Source organism: Rhinopithecus roxellana, chromosome 21 (assembly GCF_007565055.1).
Source record: "Rhinopithecus roxellana isolate Shanxi Qingling chromosome 21, ASM756505v1, whole genome shotgun sequence".
NCBI classification, from domain to species: domain Eukaryota; kingdom Metazoa; phylum Chordata; class Mammalia; order Primates; family Cercopithecidae; genus Rhinopithecus; species Rhinopithecus roxellana.
This window is the reverse complement of record NC_044569.1, coordinates 8,177,353-8,197,992: the sequence shown is the minus strand read 5'-3', so window position 1 is coordinate 8,197,992 and position 20,640 is coordinate 8,177,353. Positions and strand designations below refer to the sequence as shown.

Here is a 20,640-nt window from a genome sequence, read left to right as displayed (position 1 = left end):
AGTAGCTTTCTGGCTTTTAGAGAATCTCCATGTATTTTCCCACCTTCACATCCAGGGACTCCAAGTTTCAGTTTAAGAAATCCTGGAGTAGTTGGTGGTATTCTAGCCAGTCTATGAAATAAAGTAAGCAGGCTACATGTGAAATTTCTGCCCACAGAAAAGCTTTACAACAGCTTCTTTGGAAACATTCTTTGGGGAGTATGTCATTCACTAGGAAGCTGATTCTGGATAATGCCATAAAAAGACTTACCTTAGCTCATATGCCAAATCCTTAATCAAATAACAATGTATAGCTGGAGCCTGCCAAAACTTGCTGGATAAAAGCCACCATGATTCCTCCCTACAGGACTATAAGAAGATAGAATCCAGTGCATTCTACACAATATGAATGAAAGAGAGTGAAGAAAGTTGCTCAGTGAATCTGCTACAGGTACCTTAGATGATAAAAAGGCTGTTTCTTCCTATTTTTATTGCAAAGAGGTCTTTGCCAATTGGCGGAGCTTGCTGCTTGAATGAACAAATGTCATTTTAACTTTGAATGCTGCTGCTTCTAAGAAAGCCCATGCACATGTCCTCTGAACCAATCACAGACCAGTCATAAATGGTGTTAAACAGGCAGAGTCAGGCAACATGTCTGTAACTATGCCAGAGGGAAGAAAAAATGTAGAAAAATTGTACTTTCCTCATGAAAATAATATTTAAACTCAAGATGCTAATAAAACCTAAGGAAACTAAATTTCAGATTAGATTTTTCAGATTTTTCTGAATAGAAAAGTCAAAAGTTGCATAAGATTTATTATTTGATTTTTCTTCCAGTACCTCTATATTTATGAGAAAATGATCTAAATGGTTTAGCTTTTGCTTGGGTAGTTTAAATTTTTCAATATGGCTCCTTAGAATATTGGCAAGAGAGCACAGATGACCACTTGGAAGGCCACCTGATCTAAATTCTAAGCACCTGAAGGACCATATCCAAAGTTACACATTGATGCTGAGGTTTCTAGGGTTCTTCTGATGAGTAGGTATAGAGGCTGGAAGACCAGAATCCATCTATCTGTTCACCCACATCCATCTATCCATTCATCGTTAACATCCAATTATTCATTTATTAATCATTAAAAGAAGGGGTTGAGGGAAGCATATCTTCGAATTGGTCTTAGAAAAATGTGTTCTATAGGAAGTTACAAGTGACTCTCTTAAGGAAATAGAACATGACATATTCATTAAAGAGATGAATTTCAAGGAATTAGGACAAAGACTCCCCAATCCAACGTGCCTGTTCAGCATATGATTGATTCATGTGTTGAACATTGAGTCAGAAGCTGGCTTAAAGCTGAAAATAAAAAAGGCTCATGATGTGTGAGCTGCCTGAGCATCAAAGAGAGTGGTCAAGTGTGGGTTTCCCATGAGACTGCCATATGACTGTGAAGAAGGCATGTGGCAGGGGAAACAAGTAAAAAAAAAAAGCCTTTCTCACATCTTCAACCATTGCTTCAGAAGTTGTAAAACTCAAATAATCAAGGGTTTGGCAGCTAGAAAACAAGGGAATTTTCAACTTAATAGACCAAGCCTCTTTGTCAATGTTAATATCTACTGTATTTATTAATTTAATAATAAACTCTATGCCAAAATATTTGATAAGAAATGGTGCAGAGAAAGAAATACTAGCTGATTCAATTGAGCATTTAATACAAGTAAAATATATCTCAAACAAGGCAAATTATTCATAAGATAATTAATCATAGCCTTTCATGTCAATAAGAGTTGGCATAAAGGTCATTAATTCACTCAACAAATATTTACTTATAGCAGGAGAACTTTTTCTGTGCTGTATGGAGCACTTCATGCTACTTCACCAAGGCTGACGTCATGTGGAAAATGGCCAGTGATTTTCGTGTCCACCCTGGAGTGTGAAAAGAAACATCAATTCAGGCTAGACCAAAGAAGCCACCCACAAGGAGTCCCTGGATGTGAAGGTGAGAAAATACACAGATTCTCTAAAAGCCAGAAAGCTACTTATAGTAGTTGAAGCAAGTATCAGCAAAAATAGAATAACAAATGAGAAGAAGCTGAAGTTGTCTACCTTCTGGTCCCTCTTCCTTCTTTCCTGTTCTGCCCAGATTTTAGAATCGACTGCAGTGATGAGAGGAGGTCTAGAGGGAACTGATCCAAACAGCTGATGTCTGTGGCAAGGCTGCAAGGCCACTGTCCTTAAGAGTTCTTTATATAAGTTTTGGTGAGGCTCACTGCTATAAGCTATGAAGATGAAATGCCAGTGGCTCAGAATGGAGTTTACTTGTCTCTCATGTGAAAGTCCCAAATGGGCTTTCCTGGCCAGTGACTAACTCTCCTCTATGCAGTTATTCAGACTTCAGCCTTTTCCCTCCTATGGCACCATCCTTTTAAACTCCTGGGCTTTCAAGTTCTCCAGGCTTATCTGCATCAAGCCAGAGTGGGAAAGAGCATGAAGGAAGATGTGCAGGAAGTCTACAAGGGCCTGGCTTAGTATCACACATCACTCCCACCCACTTCCCATGGGGAAACACAGTCAAGCCACCTAAATGTGGGGACACCTAGTCTAGTGTGTGCCAACGATGGAGAGGAGACATATTTTGATGAATACAGCAGGCTTTGCCACAGAATATAGCATTTCTTGAGAGTTAACCAAGGCCAGGTGTGGTGGCTCACACCTGTAATCCCAGCACTCCAGGAGGCCGAGGTGGGCGGATCACTTGAGGACAGGAGTTTGAGACTATCCTGGCCAACATAGCAAAACTCCATCTCTACCAAAATACAAAAATTAACTGGGTGTGGTGGTGCACACCTGTAATCCCAGCAACTCAGGAGGCTGAGGCAGGAGAATCACTTAAGCCCCAGAGGTGGAGGTTGCAGTGAGTCGAGATGTCACCACTGTACTCCAGCCTGGGCAACAGAGTGAGACCCTGTCTCAAAAAACAAACAAACAAAAAAACAAAATATGTGCTAAGCACTGTGCTTGGCATGGCAGGTTCAATTATTGTATTTCACAGGGAGCTAAGTCACTTGTCCCAGCTTCACAGCTGAAGAGTGGCAGAACTGAGTTAGAATGGGGCAGTGTGATTTCAGATGGACCAGAGGATCCCATCTTCACCACCATATAGGAGGCTGTGTTCTACACTCTAACCACTTCAGAAATGTAGTAGGAATTTTTGCACATTGATTTTGTATCCTGAGACTCTGCTGAACTTGCTTATCAGCTTATGGAGTTTTGGGGCTGAGATGATGGAGATTTCTAAATATGCAATGATGTCATCTGCAAACAGAGACAATTTGACTTCCTCTTTTCTTATTTGAATACCCTTTATTTCTCTCTCTTGCCTGATTGCCCTGGCCAGAACTTCCAATACTATGTTGAACAGGATTGGTGGCAGAAGGCGTCCTTGACTCATGCTGGTTTTGAAGTGGAATGCTTCTAGCTTTTATCACCATTCAGTATGATATTGGCTGTGGGTTTGTCATAAATAGCTCTTATTATTTTGAAATATGTTCTATCAATACCTAGTTTATTGTTTTTAGCATGAACGGGTGTTGAATTTTATCAAAGGCCTTTTCTGCTTCCATTGAGATAATCATGTGGTTTTTGGCATTGATTCTGTTTGTGTGATGGATTGTGATTATTGATTTGCATATATTGAACCAGCCTTGCATCCCAGGGATGATGCCAACTTGATCGTGGTGGATAAGCTTTTTGATATTGCTGCTGGATTCAGTTTGCCAGTATTTTATTGAGGATTTTTGCATTGATGTTCATCAGGGGTATTGGACAGCAATTTTGTGTGTGTGTGTGTGTGTGTGTGTGTCTCTGCCAGGTTTTGGTATCAGGATGATGCTGGCCTCATAAAATGAGTTAGGGAGGAGTCCCTCTTTTCCTATTGTTTGGAATAGTTTCAGAAGGAATGGTACCAGCTCCTCTTTGTACCTCCAGTAGAATTCAGCTGTGAATCTGTCTGGTCTTCGGCTTTTTTTTCGGTTGGTAGGCTATTAATTACTACCTCAATTTCAGAACTTGTTATTGGTCTATTCAGGAAGTTGACTTCTCCCTGGTTTACTCTTGGGACGGTGTATTTATCCATTTCTTCTAGATTTTCTAGTTTGTTTGTGTAGAGGTGTTTATAGTATTCTCTGACGGTAGTTTGTATTTCTGTGGGGTCGGTGGTGATATCTCCTTTATCATTTTTTGTTGTGTCTATTTGATTCTTCTCTCTTTTCTTCTTTATTGTCTAGCTAGCAGCCTATCTAGTTTATTAATCTTTTCCAAAAACTGGCTCCTGGATTCATTGATTTTTTAAACCTTGTTTTGTGTCTTTATCTCCTTCCGTTCTGCTGACCTTAGTTATTTTTTTGTCTTCTGCTAGCTTTTGGATTTGTTTGCTCTTGCTTCCCTAGTTCTTTTAATTGTGATGTTAGGGTGTCAATTTTAGATCTTTCCCACTTTCTGATGTGGGCACTTAGTGATATAAATTTACCTCTAAACACTGCTTTATCTGTGTGCCAAAGATTCTGGTATATTGTGTCTTTGTTCTCGTTGGTTTCAAATAACTTATTTGTTTCTGCCTTAATTTCATTATTTACACAGTGGACATTCAGGAGCAGGTTGTTCAGTTTCCATGTAGTTGTATGGTTTTGAGTGAGTTTCTTAATCCTGAGTTCTAATTTGATTGCACTGTGGTCTGAGAGACTGTTATGATTTCCTTTATTTTGCATTTGCTGAGGAGTGTTTAATTCCAGTTATGTGGTCAGTTTTAGAATGAGTGCTATGTGGTGCTGAGAAGAATGTATATTCTGTTGATTTGGGGTGGAGAGTTTTGTAGATGTCTATTAGGTCCGCTTGGTCCAGAGCTGAGTTCAAGTCCTGAATATCCTTGTTAATTTTCTGTCTCATTGATCTGTCTAATATTGAGAGTGGGGTGTTAAAGTCTCCCACTATTATTATGTGGGAGTCTAAATCTCTTTGTAGGTCTTTAAGAACTTGCTTTATGAATCTGCGTGCTCCTGTATTGGGTGCATATATATTTAGGATAGTTAGCTCTTCTTGTTGAATTGATCCCTTTACCATTATGTAATGCCTTTCTTTGTCTTTTTTTAAATCTTTGTTGGTTTAAAGTCTCTTTTATCAGAGACTAGGATTGCAACCCCTGCTTTTTGTTTGCTTTCCATTTGCTTGGTAAATATAGATAAACAGAGAGCCAAATCATGCGTGAACTCCCATTCACAATTGCTACAAAGAGAATAAAATACCTAGGAATACAACTTAAAGGGATGTGAAGGACATCTTCAAGGAGAACTACAAACTACCGCTCAAGGAAATAAGACAGGACACAAACAAATGGAAAACATTACATGCTCATGGATAGAAAGAATCAATATCATGAAAATGGCCTTACTGCCCAAAGTAATTTATAGATTCAATGCTATTCCCATCAAGTTACCATCGAATTTCTTTACAGAATTAGAAAAAAACTACTTTAAATTTCATATGGAACCAAAAAAGAGCCCATATAGCCAAGACAATCCTAAGCAAAAAGAACAAAGCTGGAGGCATCATGCTACCTGACTTCAAACTATACTACAAGGCTACAGTAATGAAAACAGCATGGTACTGGCACCAAAATGGATACATAGACCAATGGAATAGAAAAGAGGCCTCAGAAATAACACCACACATCTACAACCATCTGATCTTTGACAAACCTGACAGAAATAAGCAATGTGGAAAGGATTCCCTATTTAATAAATGATGTTGGGAAAACTGGCTAGCCATATGCAGAAAACTGAAACTGGACCCTTCCTTACACCTTATACACAAATTAACTCAAGATGGATTAAAGACTTAAACATAAGACCTAAAACCATAAAAACCCTAGAAGAAAACCTGGATGATACCATTCAGGACATAGGCAGACTTCATGACTAAAACACCAAAAGCAATTGCAACAAAAGCCAAAATTGACAAATGGGATCTAATTAAACAAAAGAGTTTCTGCACAGCAAAAGAAACGATCATCAGAGTGAACAGGCAACCTACAGAATGGGAGAAAATTTTTGCCATCTATTCATCTGACAAAGGGCTAATATCCAGAATCTACAAGGAACTTAAACAAATTAACAAGAAAAAACAACCCCACCAAAAAGTGGGTAAAAGATATGAACAGACACTTCTCAAAAGAAAACACTTATGCAGCCAACAAACATATGAAAAAAAGCTCATTGTCACTGGTCGTTAGAGAAATGCAAATCAAAACTGCAGTGAGACACCATCTCACGCCAGTTAGAATGGCGATCATTAAAAAGTCAGGAAACAACAGATGCTGGAGAGGATGTGGAGAAATAGGAATGCTTTTACACTGTTGGTGGGAGTGTAAATTAGTTCAACCATTGTGGAAGACAGTGTGGCGATTCCTCAAGGATCTAGAACTAGAAATACCATTTGACCCAGTGATCCCATTACTGGGTGGTATATACCCAAAGGATAATAAATCATTCTACTATAAAGACACATGCACATGTATGTTTATTGCAGCACTATTTACAGTAGCAAAGACTTGGAACCAACCCAAATGACCATCAATGATAGACTGGATAAAGAAAATGTGGCACATATACACCATGGAATACTATGCAGCCATAAAAAAGAATGAGTTTGTGTCCTTTGCAGGGATATGAATGAAGCTGGAAACCATCATTCTCAGCAAACTAACACAGGAACAGAAAACCAAACACCACATGTTCTCACTCATAAGTGGGAGTTGAACAATGAGAACACATGGACACAGGGAAGGGAACATCACACACTGGGGCCTGTCAAGGGGTGGAGGAAAACGGGGAGGGATAGCATTAGGAGACATACCTAATGCTTGCAAGGCTTAAAACCTGAGGCAGGCGGATCATGAGGTCAGGAGATTGAGACCATCCTGGCTAACACAGTGAAACCCCGTCTCTACTAAAAATACAAAAAATTAGCCAGGCATGGTGGCAAGCACCTGTAATCCCAGTTACTCAGGAGGCTGAAGCAGGAGAACCACTTGAACCTGGGAGGCGGAGGTTGCAGCGAGCTGAGATTGCACCACTGCACTCCAACCTGGGCAACAAAAACAAAAACACCTAGATGATGGGTGCAGCAAACCACCATGGCACATGTATACCTATGTAACAAACCACACATTCTGCACATGTATCCCAGAACTTTAAAGTATAATAAAAAGAAAAAGAAGAAGAAAAAAAAATAACAGGGATATTTACTAAGAACAGTACCTGACACATAGCAGGCACTCAATAAATATTTGCTATTAAATGAAAAAAAAAAAAAAAACCTTAATATTCTGTCAAAAAAAAAAAAAAAGAAATTTAGTAGGAAACTGTTCTCAGTACAGCATGCTACCTCTCTCCCCAAAAGAGCTGGAAATGCAGACATAGCTGCTAGAGTCAGCGTTGGGCAGTTGAGGGGGTAATCGTGTCTTGGATGAGGTTGAGGTCCTTCCCAAATTATCAAGCTATGTTAAATGAGACATGATTTAGAAATAAATGCTGATGAGAAATAAAACCCTGTCTTTAAAACTCTCTAGTGAAGGCAACATCAGAGCCTTCTTTGCTGATACCTTTGTCCATAACAGACAAATTAGGAATTTCCTCTTTCTATCTCATACCTCGTTGTAGTATAAATTCTAGTTCCCTCTCCACTAAACATGGAAAACAGATGGTTTCCTTCCAACTTATTAGGCATCAAATAAGGTTCACTTTTATTACATTTCTCCCTTTTTACCCCTCCGGACTGTGACTATTTCAGTTCTTGCCTCATCTTTCCTTATAGGGTCTCTAGTCTAGAGCTTTAAGTATTTTGAGGATGGTCTTAGAGTTCATCTCCCGTATTGCCAGAGGAGCTGGGATTGAACACAGAGTAGTGACCTAGGGCCAGGAGGGCTAGATTCCAGGGCTGCCTCTGACTCTAATCGTGTGACCTTGGGCAAGTGACCAAAACTTCTCAGTGTTTCCTTATCTGAAGGAGAAATGAGTGAGACAATTGATTTCTAAATTTCTTTGATTCTTAAACTTCTTACGAATCTTAATACTTCTATTCCATTAAAAAAAAAAAAAACTTGGCTTACAGCATACTATTTAACAAAGATTTTTTCTTTTTTTCAAGTTCTGAAGGGTCATTCATGACTGTTTTGTGCTTTTTGGGTACCAGAATCTTGACTGTAATAATCAAAACAGACTCATCCAGTGTAAAAATCCGTGTTTGATCACTGTGTGTGTGTGGTGAGGAGTGCCTCAGGGTTTTTTAAAACATAATTTTAGGAGAAATGGTTAATATAATCACATGATTCAAAAGTCAAATATAAAAAGGTATAGATTGAGAAGTCTGAAAACCACTCATCTTTTTTTCTACCCTGTTCTCTATCTCCCCATCACTTCTTCCCTATAGGTAACTTCTATTTGCTTCTTGAATATTAGTCCAATGTTCCTTGATGTAAATATGAGCAAATACATTCTGTCTGCACCTTTCCTTTCATGCTTGTCTTTGACACCTTTCCACATCCCTATTTAAACTGTGTCCTCATTGTTCCTTAACAGCTGCCTAGTATTTCATTATGTAGGAGTGTCATAATTGATTAAACCCATCTTCTATAGATGAATACTTGAGTTGTTTCCAATCTTTTGTTGTTACAAACCATGCTGCAGTGAATAACTTTGTCAATATGACATTTTGTATGAGTGCAGTTACTTCTGTAGGATCAATTCCCAGAAGTAGAATTACCGTGTCAAAGAGTCAGTGAAATTATACTAGATTTGCCAAGTTGCCCTGGAAGGTGTTCTGTCATTCTGACATTTCCACCCTCGTCTACGAGTGCACTTGTTTTCCTACACCCTCCCCAGAGCGGGTTGTCAAATCTTTGAAGTTTTGCCAATCTAGTAATTGAGGAATCTGATAGGTAACTCAAAATACTTCGGATTTTATTTTCTCTTATTAAGAATGAGGAAGTCAGGGCCCTTTGAAGGCAGCAGAAGGATTTGTTAAGAATGGCTAAATCCACACCACAGCCAGAATTCTCTTTGTTTTAGTACATGTGCTCCAACCTGGAGGTTCCCAACCTGGCTGCGTATTGGATTCACCTAAGGAGTGTGTAACGAATATATGTTTGTTGATTTGTCTTTTTCTAGCTGTCCTTTCCTTACGCCACCTGGGAGCAGCTTCCATCTTTTCCTTTTCCCTAGCCATGGGGAGATGTTTCAAGTCTTTTTCACTTAGCAAGCATTGCTTCTTGCTTGGAAATGAAGCGGCACACCAATGCTCTGTTGTCTGGCATGTAATGACAAGTCCCTCGCAGCATCATTTAATACCTGCCTTGGTGGATGGGCCATTCAGCCCTTCCTGACTAGCATGTGCAGGTCCCCATGGCCCATAGTGGGGCAGAATCTGAAGGCTCATGCTCACTCTGTTCCACTTTTGCTGTCCTTAAACATTTTCAGCTTTGCTAGTGTGGAACTGCTCTTGGTTTTCAGGGACTAAAGTGTATTCCAAATGCAAAAAAGTTTATATTAATGGCATGTATATAGTCAAATACATATGTGTGTGTATGTGTGTGTGTATGTATATATATATCTATATATACATACTAGGTATATATATATACACCTAGCAGTAAAATTGTGAAGCTTTCCCCTGCAGTGTCAAAGGCACGTTCTGTAACTGAGAACCATCACTGAGGAATTCAGCAAAGTGACAAAACCTTGGCTGCATCTCTCATACATCTGTCAAAAACTATGGTGGCTAGAAGAGTTAAGATTCTGTTTCTTGAATGCCAAGAAAACTTCGAGATTTGATCCAAGTGGTATCCCAGGTGTAAGTGGTAAAAAGTGTTTGCACTTCTTTCTCATGCCTCATAGAAAAAGCCATTCACCTCTTTCTTGTTCAAGCAGGGGAAGTGAATGGGCCTCAGCATGGGGGAAGATCTTGTGGGGGAACAAGAGAGACAGGGGCATGCTATATCTCTCAGAGTGGGAAAGAGCTGCCCTTAGTGTCCACTACCTTTACCTGGGGCTTCCCTTGATTCCCTAAGTCCGCTGCCAAACTGCCTGGAGTATTAATAGATATAAGTGGGTGGAGAAGAAGCCCCATGACCCCATGACAACAACACCCACTTCCTGCTCCACAGAGTTTACAGTGGTTACGTCATAACTGCAGGAACCCGGTTTCATCCTTCTTCAGCCACTCAGATAAAGAATGCTCTTGGAAGGCAAGAAGCAGTGATAATCTGTTCCCTTGGTAACATCCTCTGAAGAGCATCTGGGTCAAGTAAGCCAGGAATGGTGAGGTTTATCAAATGAACTTGGTGGGAGTAAATGAGAACTGTATTTGCAAATTACTGATCATTTCCCACTCTCTTTCTATTGCGTAAATGACTCCAACGTTTTATTTCTGACCACTTCGATGACGTGGAAGGGTGAAGTGAAGACCATTGAAATGAGCAAAACTCTCACAGTTACCATCTCCAAGGGTGCAGATTTCACTCCTGTAAGCATAGCAATGTCCTCACTGCAACGAAAAGAATGGCTCTTTCCCGCTCCTCTCATTCTCACCCAAGAGGAATTGTGCTCTCTTTCATGGATGATGCCCAGGGAAGTAAAATAAGTGTGTGGACAGACTCAGAAACCCAGAACTCAGGGACATGTGCCATGCTGTAACTGGGCAATGCAGCTGTTGAGACCGCAGAGAACCGCCATACCCAAAATACAGCTCTGAGCCTGGCGTTCTCAGCAGGGCTATTTTACTTTTGACCAAATACACCCACAAATGACGACCACAAATTTCAGTTGGCTGTGCTATGAATTCAGAAGTTTCTTTAAGAACAGGGGATATGTGAAGTTGTATCTGGGAGTGATATTGAAAACAAGAGAATTTTTGAAATCAGCATTTTTGAAGCAACAGGACGTGATTTGCTTTTCAGCACACAAGTCCTTCAAAAGATGTTCAAAGACCCAATATATTTTCTTGGTCTGGAGGTAAATTTTTATTCTTTGTGAAGTTTCTGGGGGAAAAAAATACCATAGAAAGCTAGTTGTTTAGCATCATAAATTCAAAATGGTTACAGTCACCAGATTTTAAATTTTTTACCTGATTGTTTGGGCACCCACAATGCCCAAGCCAAACACTTGTCTGGTTTTCTTTCGGTGGCAGCTGAAGAAATTGAGGTTTTTCCCTTTTTGGCCTCTTCTTGACCTCCCCCCTCCCTGCTTAGTGCTACTTATAAGATGGCAAACCTTTCATTCCGAGTAATTGCTTAGCAGGGCCAGATACTACTGTTTCCCACAGTGTGTCTCCCCTCTCTCTGTGATTATGAGACAAAAAAGCGGGCGGCAGTGCTCAGGAAAGAGCTGGAAAATTAGGATCCCGAGAAGTGGCTGCCCAGCAACCCGAAGGTCTTGAAAGGCGCCAGATCCATTTCCTGCCTCAGCGTTTCCCTTTGCCCAGTCCCCAGAAAGAAACCCCATCCGCGCAGCTTTCTGCATCTCATTCCAATCCACGAAGGTTCTCATTACATTTTCAACATGAAACCTCAGCATTCAAACCTAATCATTTTAGGATGAAAATGAAAAGACAGCGAGGCCTCTGTCAACTGGAGTGATCAGGGGCCCAGAGTTCCTAACTGAGCCATCTGCCTACCCTCTTCCCCCCGCAGTGAGGAATGGCCCCGAGGCTGGTTTAGACTCATGCCCTGCCTCTCCTGTCTTCCAGCCCCTGCTCACACCACCCTCTGCGGGGTCCTGTCTGGAGAGCCCCCTCTCTTTTGTCCTGATGGGAAACACAAGGGTTTAGAATCTTCAACAGGAAGCTGGCTGCGTCCTGGTCTCTTAGGATTTTTCCTAGAAAATAACACAGGGAAGATGGCATTCTAACACGGCTCCAGGGCTCTGGCCGCCAAAGAAGTTTGTTCAGGGCTTACATTAAGAGGAATTTCACAGAACTAGCACACCAATAGGTTTTGAAATAAAATGTCTTTCTAGAGAGGATAGGCCATAATGTGGGGAAATATGCCCTGAGTTTTTCTGAGAGAAGCCCCCTCTAGACCCAGCTCAGTGGAATCCCAGCTAAAGTCTCCTGCAGAGGCAGAGGCCGAGGCCAGCTTTCAGCTCAGCACAGTGCGCTCGGGAGTTGAACAGTGGCCAAGCAGGTGTTACTTGGTCTAGAATTATCACGACCCTTGCTATTTGCATCATAGGGCACGCTCAACCTCATTTGCTTTTAGTCATTAGAAACCTCCTTTCCCAAGGGATCCATTAGCGGAAAAGAGGGGCAGATTTCAGACATGGGAGCTGCAGGAGGTAACCGATCAGCCTGGTCTGCCTGGCCAAGGTACCAGGAAACTCAAGGGTAACCTTGCAAAGGCACTGGAGGAACGGGAGAAAGGCGGGTTCAGGGATGCTTCCCTGCTGCTCCCAGGAGGTTGCCAGGAGTGCACCCCAACCTCAGAAAAGCAGAGCAGAGTTACCACCCAGCCAGGCCAGCCCCGGGAGGGACCTGGCCACGGTGGAGGAACAATTCACTCTCAACAGAGGGTGAGAACATGAGGGCCTATAAGTTGTTTCATGACATTTGCAGACTTGGTTTGAACATCGTTTTGAGAATGGGAAGTTTTAAAATCATAGCGAAAGGAAGAAAGGCTGTTCCCAAATCCTCCTTATCAGTGTCTGCTGAGCCACCGTGAGCTCCCTGCCCCTGCCCTCAGATCTGGACGCGGTCATGGTCATGGAGGACTCCTTCATCCGTTGCATCATTCCCACCAGGAGCAGCCTGCGGGCTGTGAAAGGGCCTTCTCCAGGGGCTCCTCCAAGGAGAGGGAGCCCAGAAGGAAGCCCAAGTTGGAAGCAGCCATGGGGATTAGTAGGTGCGCCATTTATCTATCAGATCCCACCAGCTGTGAGTCTGGCTGAGCCGGAAGACCCTGAGTCAGTCCCCTGCAAGAACATGGTGGCTGTGAGGAGTGGGCTGAATGTGTATATTGTCCTCATGCTAAGGGTTTTCAAACTGTAGATCATGAACCACTTGTGGTTCACTGAGTGTGCTGATGAGCATTTATATAAGTGAATAAATAGAACAGAAAATATCCAAGCGGCTTTTCTGTAGTGAGGCTAGTGTTATTTCATAAACACTTTATTTCAGTGGTGTGTTTGAATGTACTGTGTATCTTAATCCATGACATAAAATATAGTCCTTACTTTAGGCCAAGGTCAGACAGGATTGAAATGGTCCTGTATTGCTAATGGGTTCCCCACTGAATGTGGTTGAACAAACTTGATCCTGTACAAGCCATGAGTGCCAAATTTAGAAAATATCAGATAATGATATGCTAAGCTTGCACAATAACCTTTTTGAACAAACGAAGGGAGAAAGATAACAACAGCCAGAACTTTGCTATTCGTGAAAACAGAAGAGGTTAAAAATTCAGAGCAGAGGACACGTACTGGTGTCGTCCCACAGCTCCACCAATGGTGTGAGGGAGCAGGCGTTCTCGCTCTGTTTACTTGAGGCCAATACCAGTACTATTATTCTATCGCTGGTCCTCTTGACAGTCTGCTTCCCAACCTTCCCAACCTCTCAATTAATTTAATTCTATTAATTTAATTCAATTAAAGTTGAATAAAATTTAAATTCAGGTCTTTGGTCACGTAAGACCAGTGGCTACCACAGTGGACAGTGTGGTACAGAACATCACCACCATTGCAGAGTTCCAGTGGACACAGCTGGTCTAGAGGTTTGCACAAGGGGCTCTGCTGCCCCTCCGGGAGGTGGCCTATATCACTTCGGCCACGTCCTGTTGGCTGGAACCTAGTCCCTTAACCCCAACCTCACTACTATAGAAGTTGGGGTGTGTGCGCCCAGGAGAAGGCGTCTTGAACACATCTCCCCGAATGCCAGAATGCCCAGACTTTCTTAAAACTGTTGCTAGCCCACACCTTTTTGTTTAATGTTAGCATTTCCAACAAAATTCTAGAGTGATTTCAATCTCAGTTCCAGACATCAAGGTATAAATTTCTTCATGCTGGACTCCAATAAACTAATCAGCATAGTGTGAAAATAGTTTTGTCTCGGATGGGATTGAACCCTGCATGGGAGAGAGGAGGTGGCCCTTGGCCCCACCTTCAACTCACAGTGTGCATCCTTGGCCAGTCATCCCCCTCTGGCATTTCTTTTCCTAAGCCACAAACTGAGGCAATGCTTCTACTCTAGCCCATTCCTAACTCCCCTCCCAGTTGCAACCCTTCCTGTCTGTAGTCAAGTTAATTCTTTTTGTGTCTAGGAACAGTAGACTCTAGCTACTTCCTCTTTCTCTTGTGTTTTCCACTTGAGTTTGGTTTAAAATATTGGCTGACTCCTGTCTCAAGATCAAGATAAGCACTGATGGCTGGTGGTCATGTACCTCTAGTTGGCAACACCCCAAGGTGGAATGCACTACTTTGGGGGTTGAATAAATGACTGGATTGATTTCACTGAGTTGGAATGAGGGAGGTTGTCGGTATTTATACATTTTTTAGTATTGACAAACCATTTTTCAACCAACCACCCCACTGTCTCTAAATTTAATTAATCCCATTCAATGTAGATATAGCTCAAGGCTCTTGGCTGCAAGATATAAAGAGATAAGAACTGAATCAGTGCTGTAGAATGTCAGGCTAGGGTGAGTGAGTGCCTCTGACATGGTGCTGGGAGAGGTTTGTTGGGTGAGTTGTAGAGTTTTGCCATCTGACATTGATCTCGAAGGATTCGTGATGACACCCGCAGAATATTTCCAATTTTCCCTTAAGAACCTATTAATAATAAGGTCCATTATGCATGAATTGATCTGAATCCACTTAAAATCAATGTATATTTCCCCCTGACATTCTTAGCATAATCTGTTCCATATGTTTACAACTTAGTGTAATAAACAATATTTCCTCTATTCGTCACCAAGACGACCTCTCTCAACTTAAGCTTAGGGTTCCAAGATTTTGAGACTGGCCAGGCCCTTCTCTGACATCTTCGTCCTGAAGCCTCCCAGCCCCTTCTTTTCAGGCAGAGGCGTCTACTTGCGTGAGGCCCTCCCCCTGGTGGAAGCTGCTCATTCATGGGACCCTGGGGTCACTTGCTTCCTCGCCCCTCTCTGGGCAGTTAGTTAGATGTTCTTTTTGATGCTTGGAGGTGGAATTATCCAAAATATTCTAGAAACAAGCCATGGCTTTGTTGAGATTCCCTCTTTCACAAATTAGAACATCTTTGTGCTTTTTGATTCAGATTTCCTTAACATAAGGATTCAGAGTGATATCTGGGTTATCAATAAAACTCATATGAATTCTATTCAGACCAAAATAGACCTTGCAGTTCACCAGGGAGGGCCCCTTGTCTATCTAAATTCGTAAAATAATTCCCGGAGAACCTATTGTAAATCTACTCTAAGAGAGCTCCCTACTTATAATAATCTCCTATTCTAGTTAGAGAACAAATATATACACACACGCACAAGAAAAAAGTAGTGAGAAAAACAGTAAGAAGCATATGTAGTGACTTAATTGTGGGATAATTAGAAAACCAGCCTGTAGCCTTATGAAATTCAAATTAATTTGAAAAAGGTCAGAGAAGAAAATGTTGTAAGCTTCATGAAGGAGGCCGGACCGTAGCTAGGTCTTCAAAGATAACAGTAAAATAGAAATCCACGATAAAAGAAGGTTATACAAAGAACGTTTTTAGGTGCTATCTAACCTTCATTACAAACTTGGAGGTAGGAAAGATCATTTCCTTTGGTCAGGATGGGGACCTGAGACTTGGAGAGGCAGAGGATCTGGCTAAGGCCTGGTCCCACTCCATGCCTTCTGGCCGCTGCATTTGGAGCTTGCTCTCAGAGGCCCTGGGTTGAGCACAAAACTCGGCATGAACCTTTGCCCGGACCTTCTTTGCACCGTGCTTCCTGAAATCCCCCAATCCTCCCGGCTTCTGACATCCTGAATTGCGTTCCCAGTTACAGTCTTGCTGCCCCTGTGGCCTGGGGCCTGGTCCTGTCCCCACTGTCTGGCCCTTTGCAAAATTCTCTGTGCCAGCACAGACTCCACCTGTGGCCACTACATCAGGACTGCCAGGCCCCGCCCAACCCTGCTGACAGGACCTGACTTTGGTGTCAGGAGGGAATCTCAGACCTACTGGATTTTAAACTCCGTGGTTTTCCCTCCCTGCAGATCCCCTCTGAGAGAAAAGTTACAGTATCTCTGGTGGGAGAGGAATGGCAGGTGGTCTGTGGCCGTCACTTGGCATCTGGCACTAACCCTTAGGGGCATGTTTGCTGTTCCTCATACACTTTCACAATTTAAACGATGTAGTGGATAAAAATTGCCCAGGATTGGCCGGGCGCTGTGGCTAACACCTGTAATCCCAGCACTCTGGGAGGCCGAGGTAGGTGTATCACCTGAGGTCAGGAGTTTGAAACCAGTTTGGCCAATATGGTGAAACCCCATCTCTACTAAAAATGCAAAACTTAGCCAGATGTGGTGGCGCAGTAGCCTGTAGACCCAGCTACTCGGAAGGCTGAGGCGGGATTTAGAATCTCTTGAACCCTGGAGGCAGAGGTTGCAGTGAGCCAAGACTGCACCATTGCACTCCAGCCTGGGCAACAAGAGCAAAACTCTGTCTCAAAACAAAACAAAACAAAAACAAAAACAAAAAATTGCCCAGGATCCACTGAAGTGGAAAAAAAATGCTCTATTTCTTTACTTCTTCTAAATCAAATAAAATTGGACTTAATTTTCTACTCGCAAGCTTAGAGAAAAATTCTATTTCAGACATTTTTCAGGGCTTTCTCCCTCTCCCTCTCCGCTCCTCTCACTCCGTCTTTGGATTGTACAAGGAAGGACCTCACTGAGTAACACAGTCAGTCTGTGGTTCTGCGCTCGGCAGTTTGCTCCTTGGTCCGTTAGGAAGTGGGCAGTTCTTGGGTCCCTCCAAGCTGGCGAGATTCCTTCAAGGCTCCCTGTGGGAGTGGCTGGAGTCTCACCAATCCCACTCCCTTCTGGGCGCACACACCCCAGCTTATGTAGCAGTGAGGCTGGGTTTAAGGCACTAGGCTCCAGCCAATGGGATATGGCAGAAGTGATGAAGGCCATCTCCTGGAGGGGCAACGAAGTCCGCTGTGTAAACCTCTAGGCCAGCTCTGTCCACCACAACTCTCTGCAAGGATGAAAATGTTCTATATCTGCACTGTCCACTGTGGTAGCCACTGGTCTCATGTGATGGCTAGTGGCTACCACAGTGGGTAATACACTTTACTATTTATTCTGTACTGTTAATTCTTTCCTGTTCGGCAGCGACCTTGGAAGTCATGTGTTCTGGAAGGCATAGCTACAAGATTGAAGCAGCCTGGGGCCTTGGGTAGCCGTATGGAGGAGAACTAACCAAGGAAGCTGCTTTATTAACAGCAGCTTGTCTCACTTTGTATTTCGGAAGTTTTGGAGTGTATCTGTTAATGCGGCATAACTTGGCCTATCCTGACTATTAAAGCTCCCAAGGCCTCACAAGTACCTATACTACTGTCCCATCTGAGTTCCCTTCCAGCCCAGTCATCCAGCCAGCTCAGGTTTCTGGACTGTGGAGCCCACACCTCCCCAGTTCTTTTTCGATTTCTTCTTTAGTCAATCCCTTCTGTCTTCAGCCTTTGAACTACCCAGACTTTATCCACATCTACCCCGCTGGGACAACTTGGCCTAATTATCCTCACTGGGCCTAGATCTGGGGGGATAAAAAGTCTATTTTGGTTTTTCCTCCTAGGCCCTGCCTAGCAACTTCCCTTTTTTTCAACTCTATTCTTCCCTAATTAGTTTGCCACAGTGAAAAACAAAGCACAGAATTTCTGAATAAGTACTGTACTAAATTATTAATAAATCTTCTAGCTTTCACTGCAATTGCAGAGCTCTGGGAGTGGAGATAAGGGAAAAAATTATTTTCCTTTATTCATGCCAAGTTGGCACTTTGGTCAAAGGCCTGAGATCCTGACATGGGAAGTTCCACAGAAACAATTTATTCAAAAGTATAACTTAGCTGGGGCAGGGAACTCAGCTCTCACCCCACATCCACCTGGTTCCAAAATCAGCATCCCGTAAAAAGAACACATTCCACGGTGTGTTTAGGAAGAAGGACTTATTTTACTGAAATCTTCAGCACATGAAGAAACGGAGATGAAAGATCCCAGCTCACACCTCTTAGTAAATTAAATTTCCCATCAAACTTTTTTTTTATTCTACCCCCTACTCCTGCTGCCCAAGTTCTTCTCCCTTGCCAGCGGTGTCTTCTGTCCTCTTACTTACCCCTTGCACAGCCTCTAACAATTGCTTCCAACATCCTGAGCAGCTTGGTTTTCCCCCCCAACTTGTATCCCTCACTCAGCAAAACAAAAGGTCCTGGAGTTAGTGAGACAGTCACAATGTTTCCTCACATGAATCCCTGGTGAAGTGGGGTCAGCCACCACCCACCACCCACCACCTCCTAAAGCAGTTTCACAAAAACAAATAATACTATCACCCTATTATTAGAGAGCAACGTGAACAGTTTTCAGCCCAGCCTGGCCATCTGCCTTTTTCTTCCTTTCAGATTGTCTCATGTTATCATTCTGCAGGAGGGGACACCTTTCTTTGTTAGTGACTGCAGCTGAAGTCATCTACGCCCTGAGATGTTGTCCTTTGAAGGGGGCCTGCCTTTCTTGACCTGGCCTGTTTGTTCTCCCCCAGTCATAACACAGCTCCTGCCAGTTCTCTGGCCTCCGTGAACTCTCAGCTTTGACTGCAGCTGGATGGCAGGAAGCTTGTTCTGGCCAATGCTCATTGTTCCTAGAGTTTGTTACTGCATTAATGGTTCAAAGCAATCGTCTTCTTTTGCTCTCATTTTGGAATCCCGTGTGTTTTCCCCATCCGCCTCTATTATCCTGAGCGCCTTATTTTTCCTCTTGATCCAAACCAAACACTGTTTATCAGTCATAGGAAGGACTTTGTAATGTTTCTGCCCACGGTGCAGCGTGATACACAGGGCTTCCTGTGTAAGCGTGGCCCCGCTCCAGGACAATGGAATAAGCCTGCAGGGTAGATCAGAGAGTCCTAGACTTGAATCGCTTATGCTGGGGCCACTGAGACAGATCTGTCCTTTCTCTGCCTGTGTCATTGATCCATAGAGAGGGCCCAGATGTTAACTTCAAAAGCTAGGGGTGATCGGACCTTTCTCAGGGAGAACCCGGTTTGCATTGAGGGTGGCTCAATAAAGAACAAGAGGAGTGATTCCTGTAGCGCAGCAGAGGTTGTAGAAACATTTGTACTTCTAAAGCTACTCTGAGTCTGATAAAACTCTTGGGAGGCTGGCCCCCTGCAGCCCACTGGAGCTGGTGGTGGTTGGTAGGGGCCCATCCACTCTCGCTCTTCGGAGACATCTGTGCTGTGAGCAGACCCCTTGCCTGACTGAGGAGCCCAAGGAGAGAGACGTCCTTCCCATCGCAGGGCCTCTGCTCACCATGCATGTGAATTTGTCAAACTCCTTCACCTGCCAGAGGCCATGTTTCTTTATCTGTAACCCAAGGAAGCTGGACTCTTGATCCATCATCCTGTGCTATGGGGGGGATTCTGTAGAGTGCTGAGTAGATGGGACAAAATGTGCAGGTGACTTGGCTCATGTATCAAATGATGAACTCTCATGGAGTCCCTCCTGGGTGGTAGCAGGAATGGTGCTGGGCACTGGGAATATGAGGACAGCTGAGAGACAGTCTTTGCCCTTGAGAAACCCACAGTCTAGTAAACAATACATGAGTAAACAAGTAATTGCGATTCAACATGTAAGTGGTATACTATATGCAGGTGAGTACAACGTGCTTGTTGGAGCCTAGAGAGGGGCTACTGCTGCTGCCTGGAGGCCTGAAGTGGCCTTCTGGAGACATTTGATCTTTGTCAGGCAGAGAAGAGGCTGTGGGAGGCCCATGAAGAGTGTGTCCCGGTTAGAGGAACAGTCTGAGCACAGTGCGTTATTCTTGGAAAGTGGCCGTCGTCTCCCTACTCATGTGTATTTGCTGCTCCCCAAAGCCAGCCACATGAGCCCATCCCTGGTTCATGCCTAAGGGAACCAGGGGCAGACATGTGGTTTCAAAGAAGCCAGCTTATAGCTTGTTCAGGGCTCCATGACTTGTGGCCTGGATTGCAGAGATGAGCTAGCCAAGCCAGTCATGGCTCAAGATTTTCACGTTGGGAAACAAGGAGACTGTTGCCAGTTGTCTGGGGGAACTGGGGTGACTTTGCATGAAAGGAGGGGCCAAGGCAAATCATGAGGGCTGAACCATGGGTGCGCAGAGTTGTGCTAGAGCGTACACTGTGGAGAGCAGAGCAGCACAGGGATGAGGAGGGAACTGGCCCCACAGCAAGCCTTTGTGTTTGCCTCTCCCTGGCCCGGCGGGGTTTGCTGTTTAGCCTTTCTTTTTGGGCTCCTTGCATCACATGTAAAGTCAAAGTTCAGGCTCTATACACATGCATGCAACATCCTAGGGCTCTCATTTCTACCAGATAATTCCTTTTCCAACCACAACCTTGGTGAACGGCAAGCTTCTTTAGCGC

The 20,640-nt window shown here is 43.3% G+C and overlaps 1 long non-coding RNA gene across 1 annotated transcript in view; it reads left to right on the top strand.

Moving 5' to 3' along the window:
• Window positions 1–349: 349 nt before the first annotated feature.
• LOC115895499 overlaps window positions 350–20,640 on the top strand; it is a 77,360-nt gene continuing 57,069 nt past the window's right edge. Inside the window, exons 1-2 of the long non-coding RNA XR_004055698.1 lie at window positions 350–430; window positions 1,810–1,976. This is a non-coding gene — a long non-coding RNA (uncharacterized LOC115895499). The remainder of the gene's footprint in view (window positions 431–1,809; window positions 1,977–20,640) is intronic.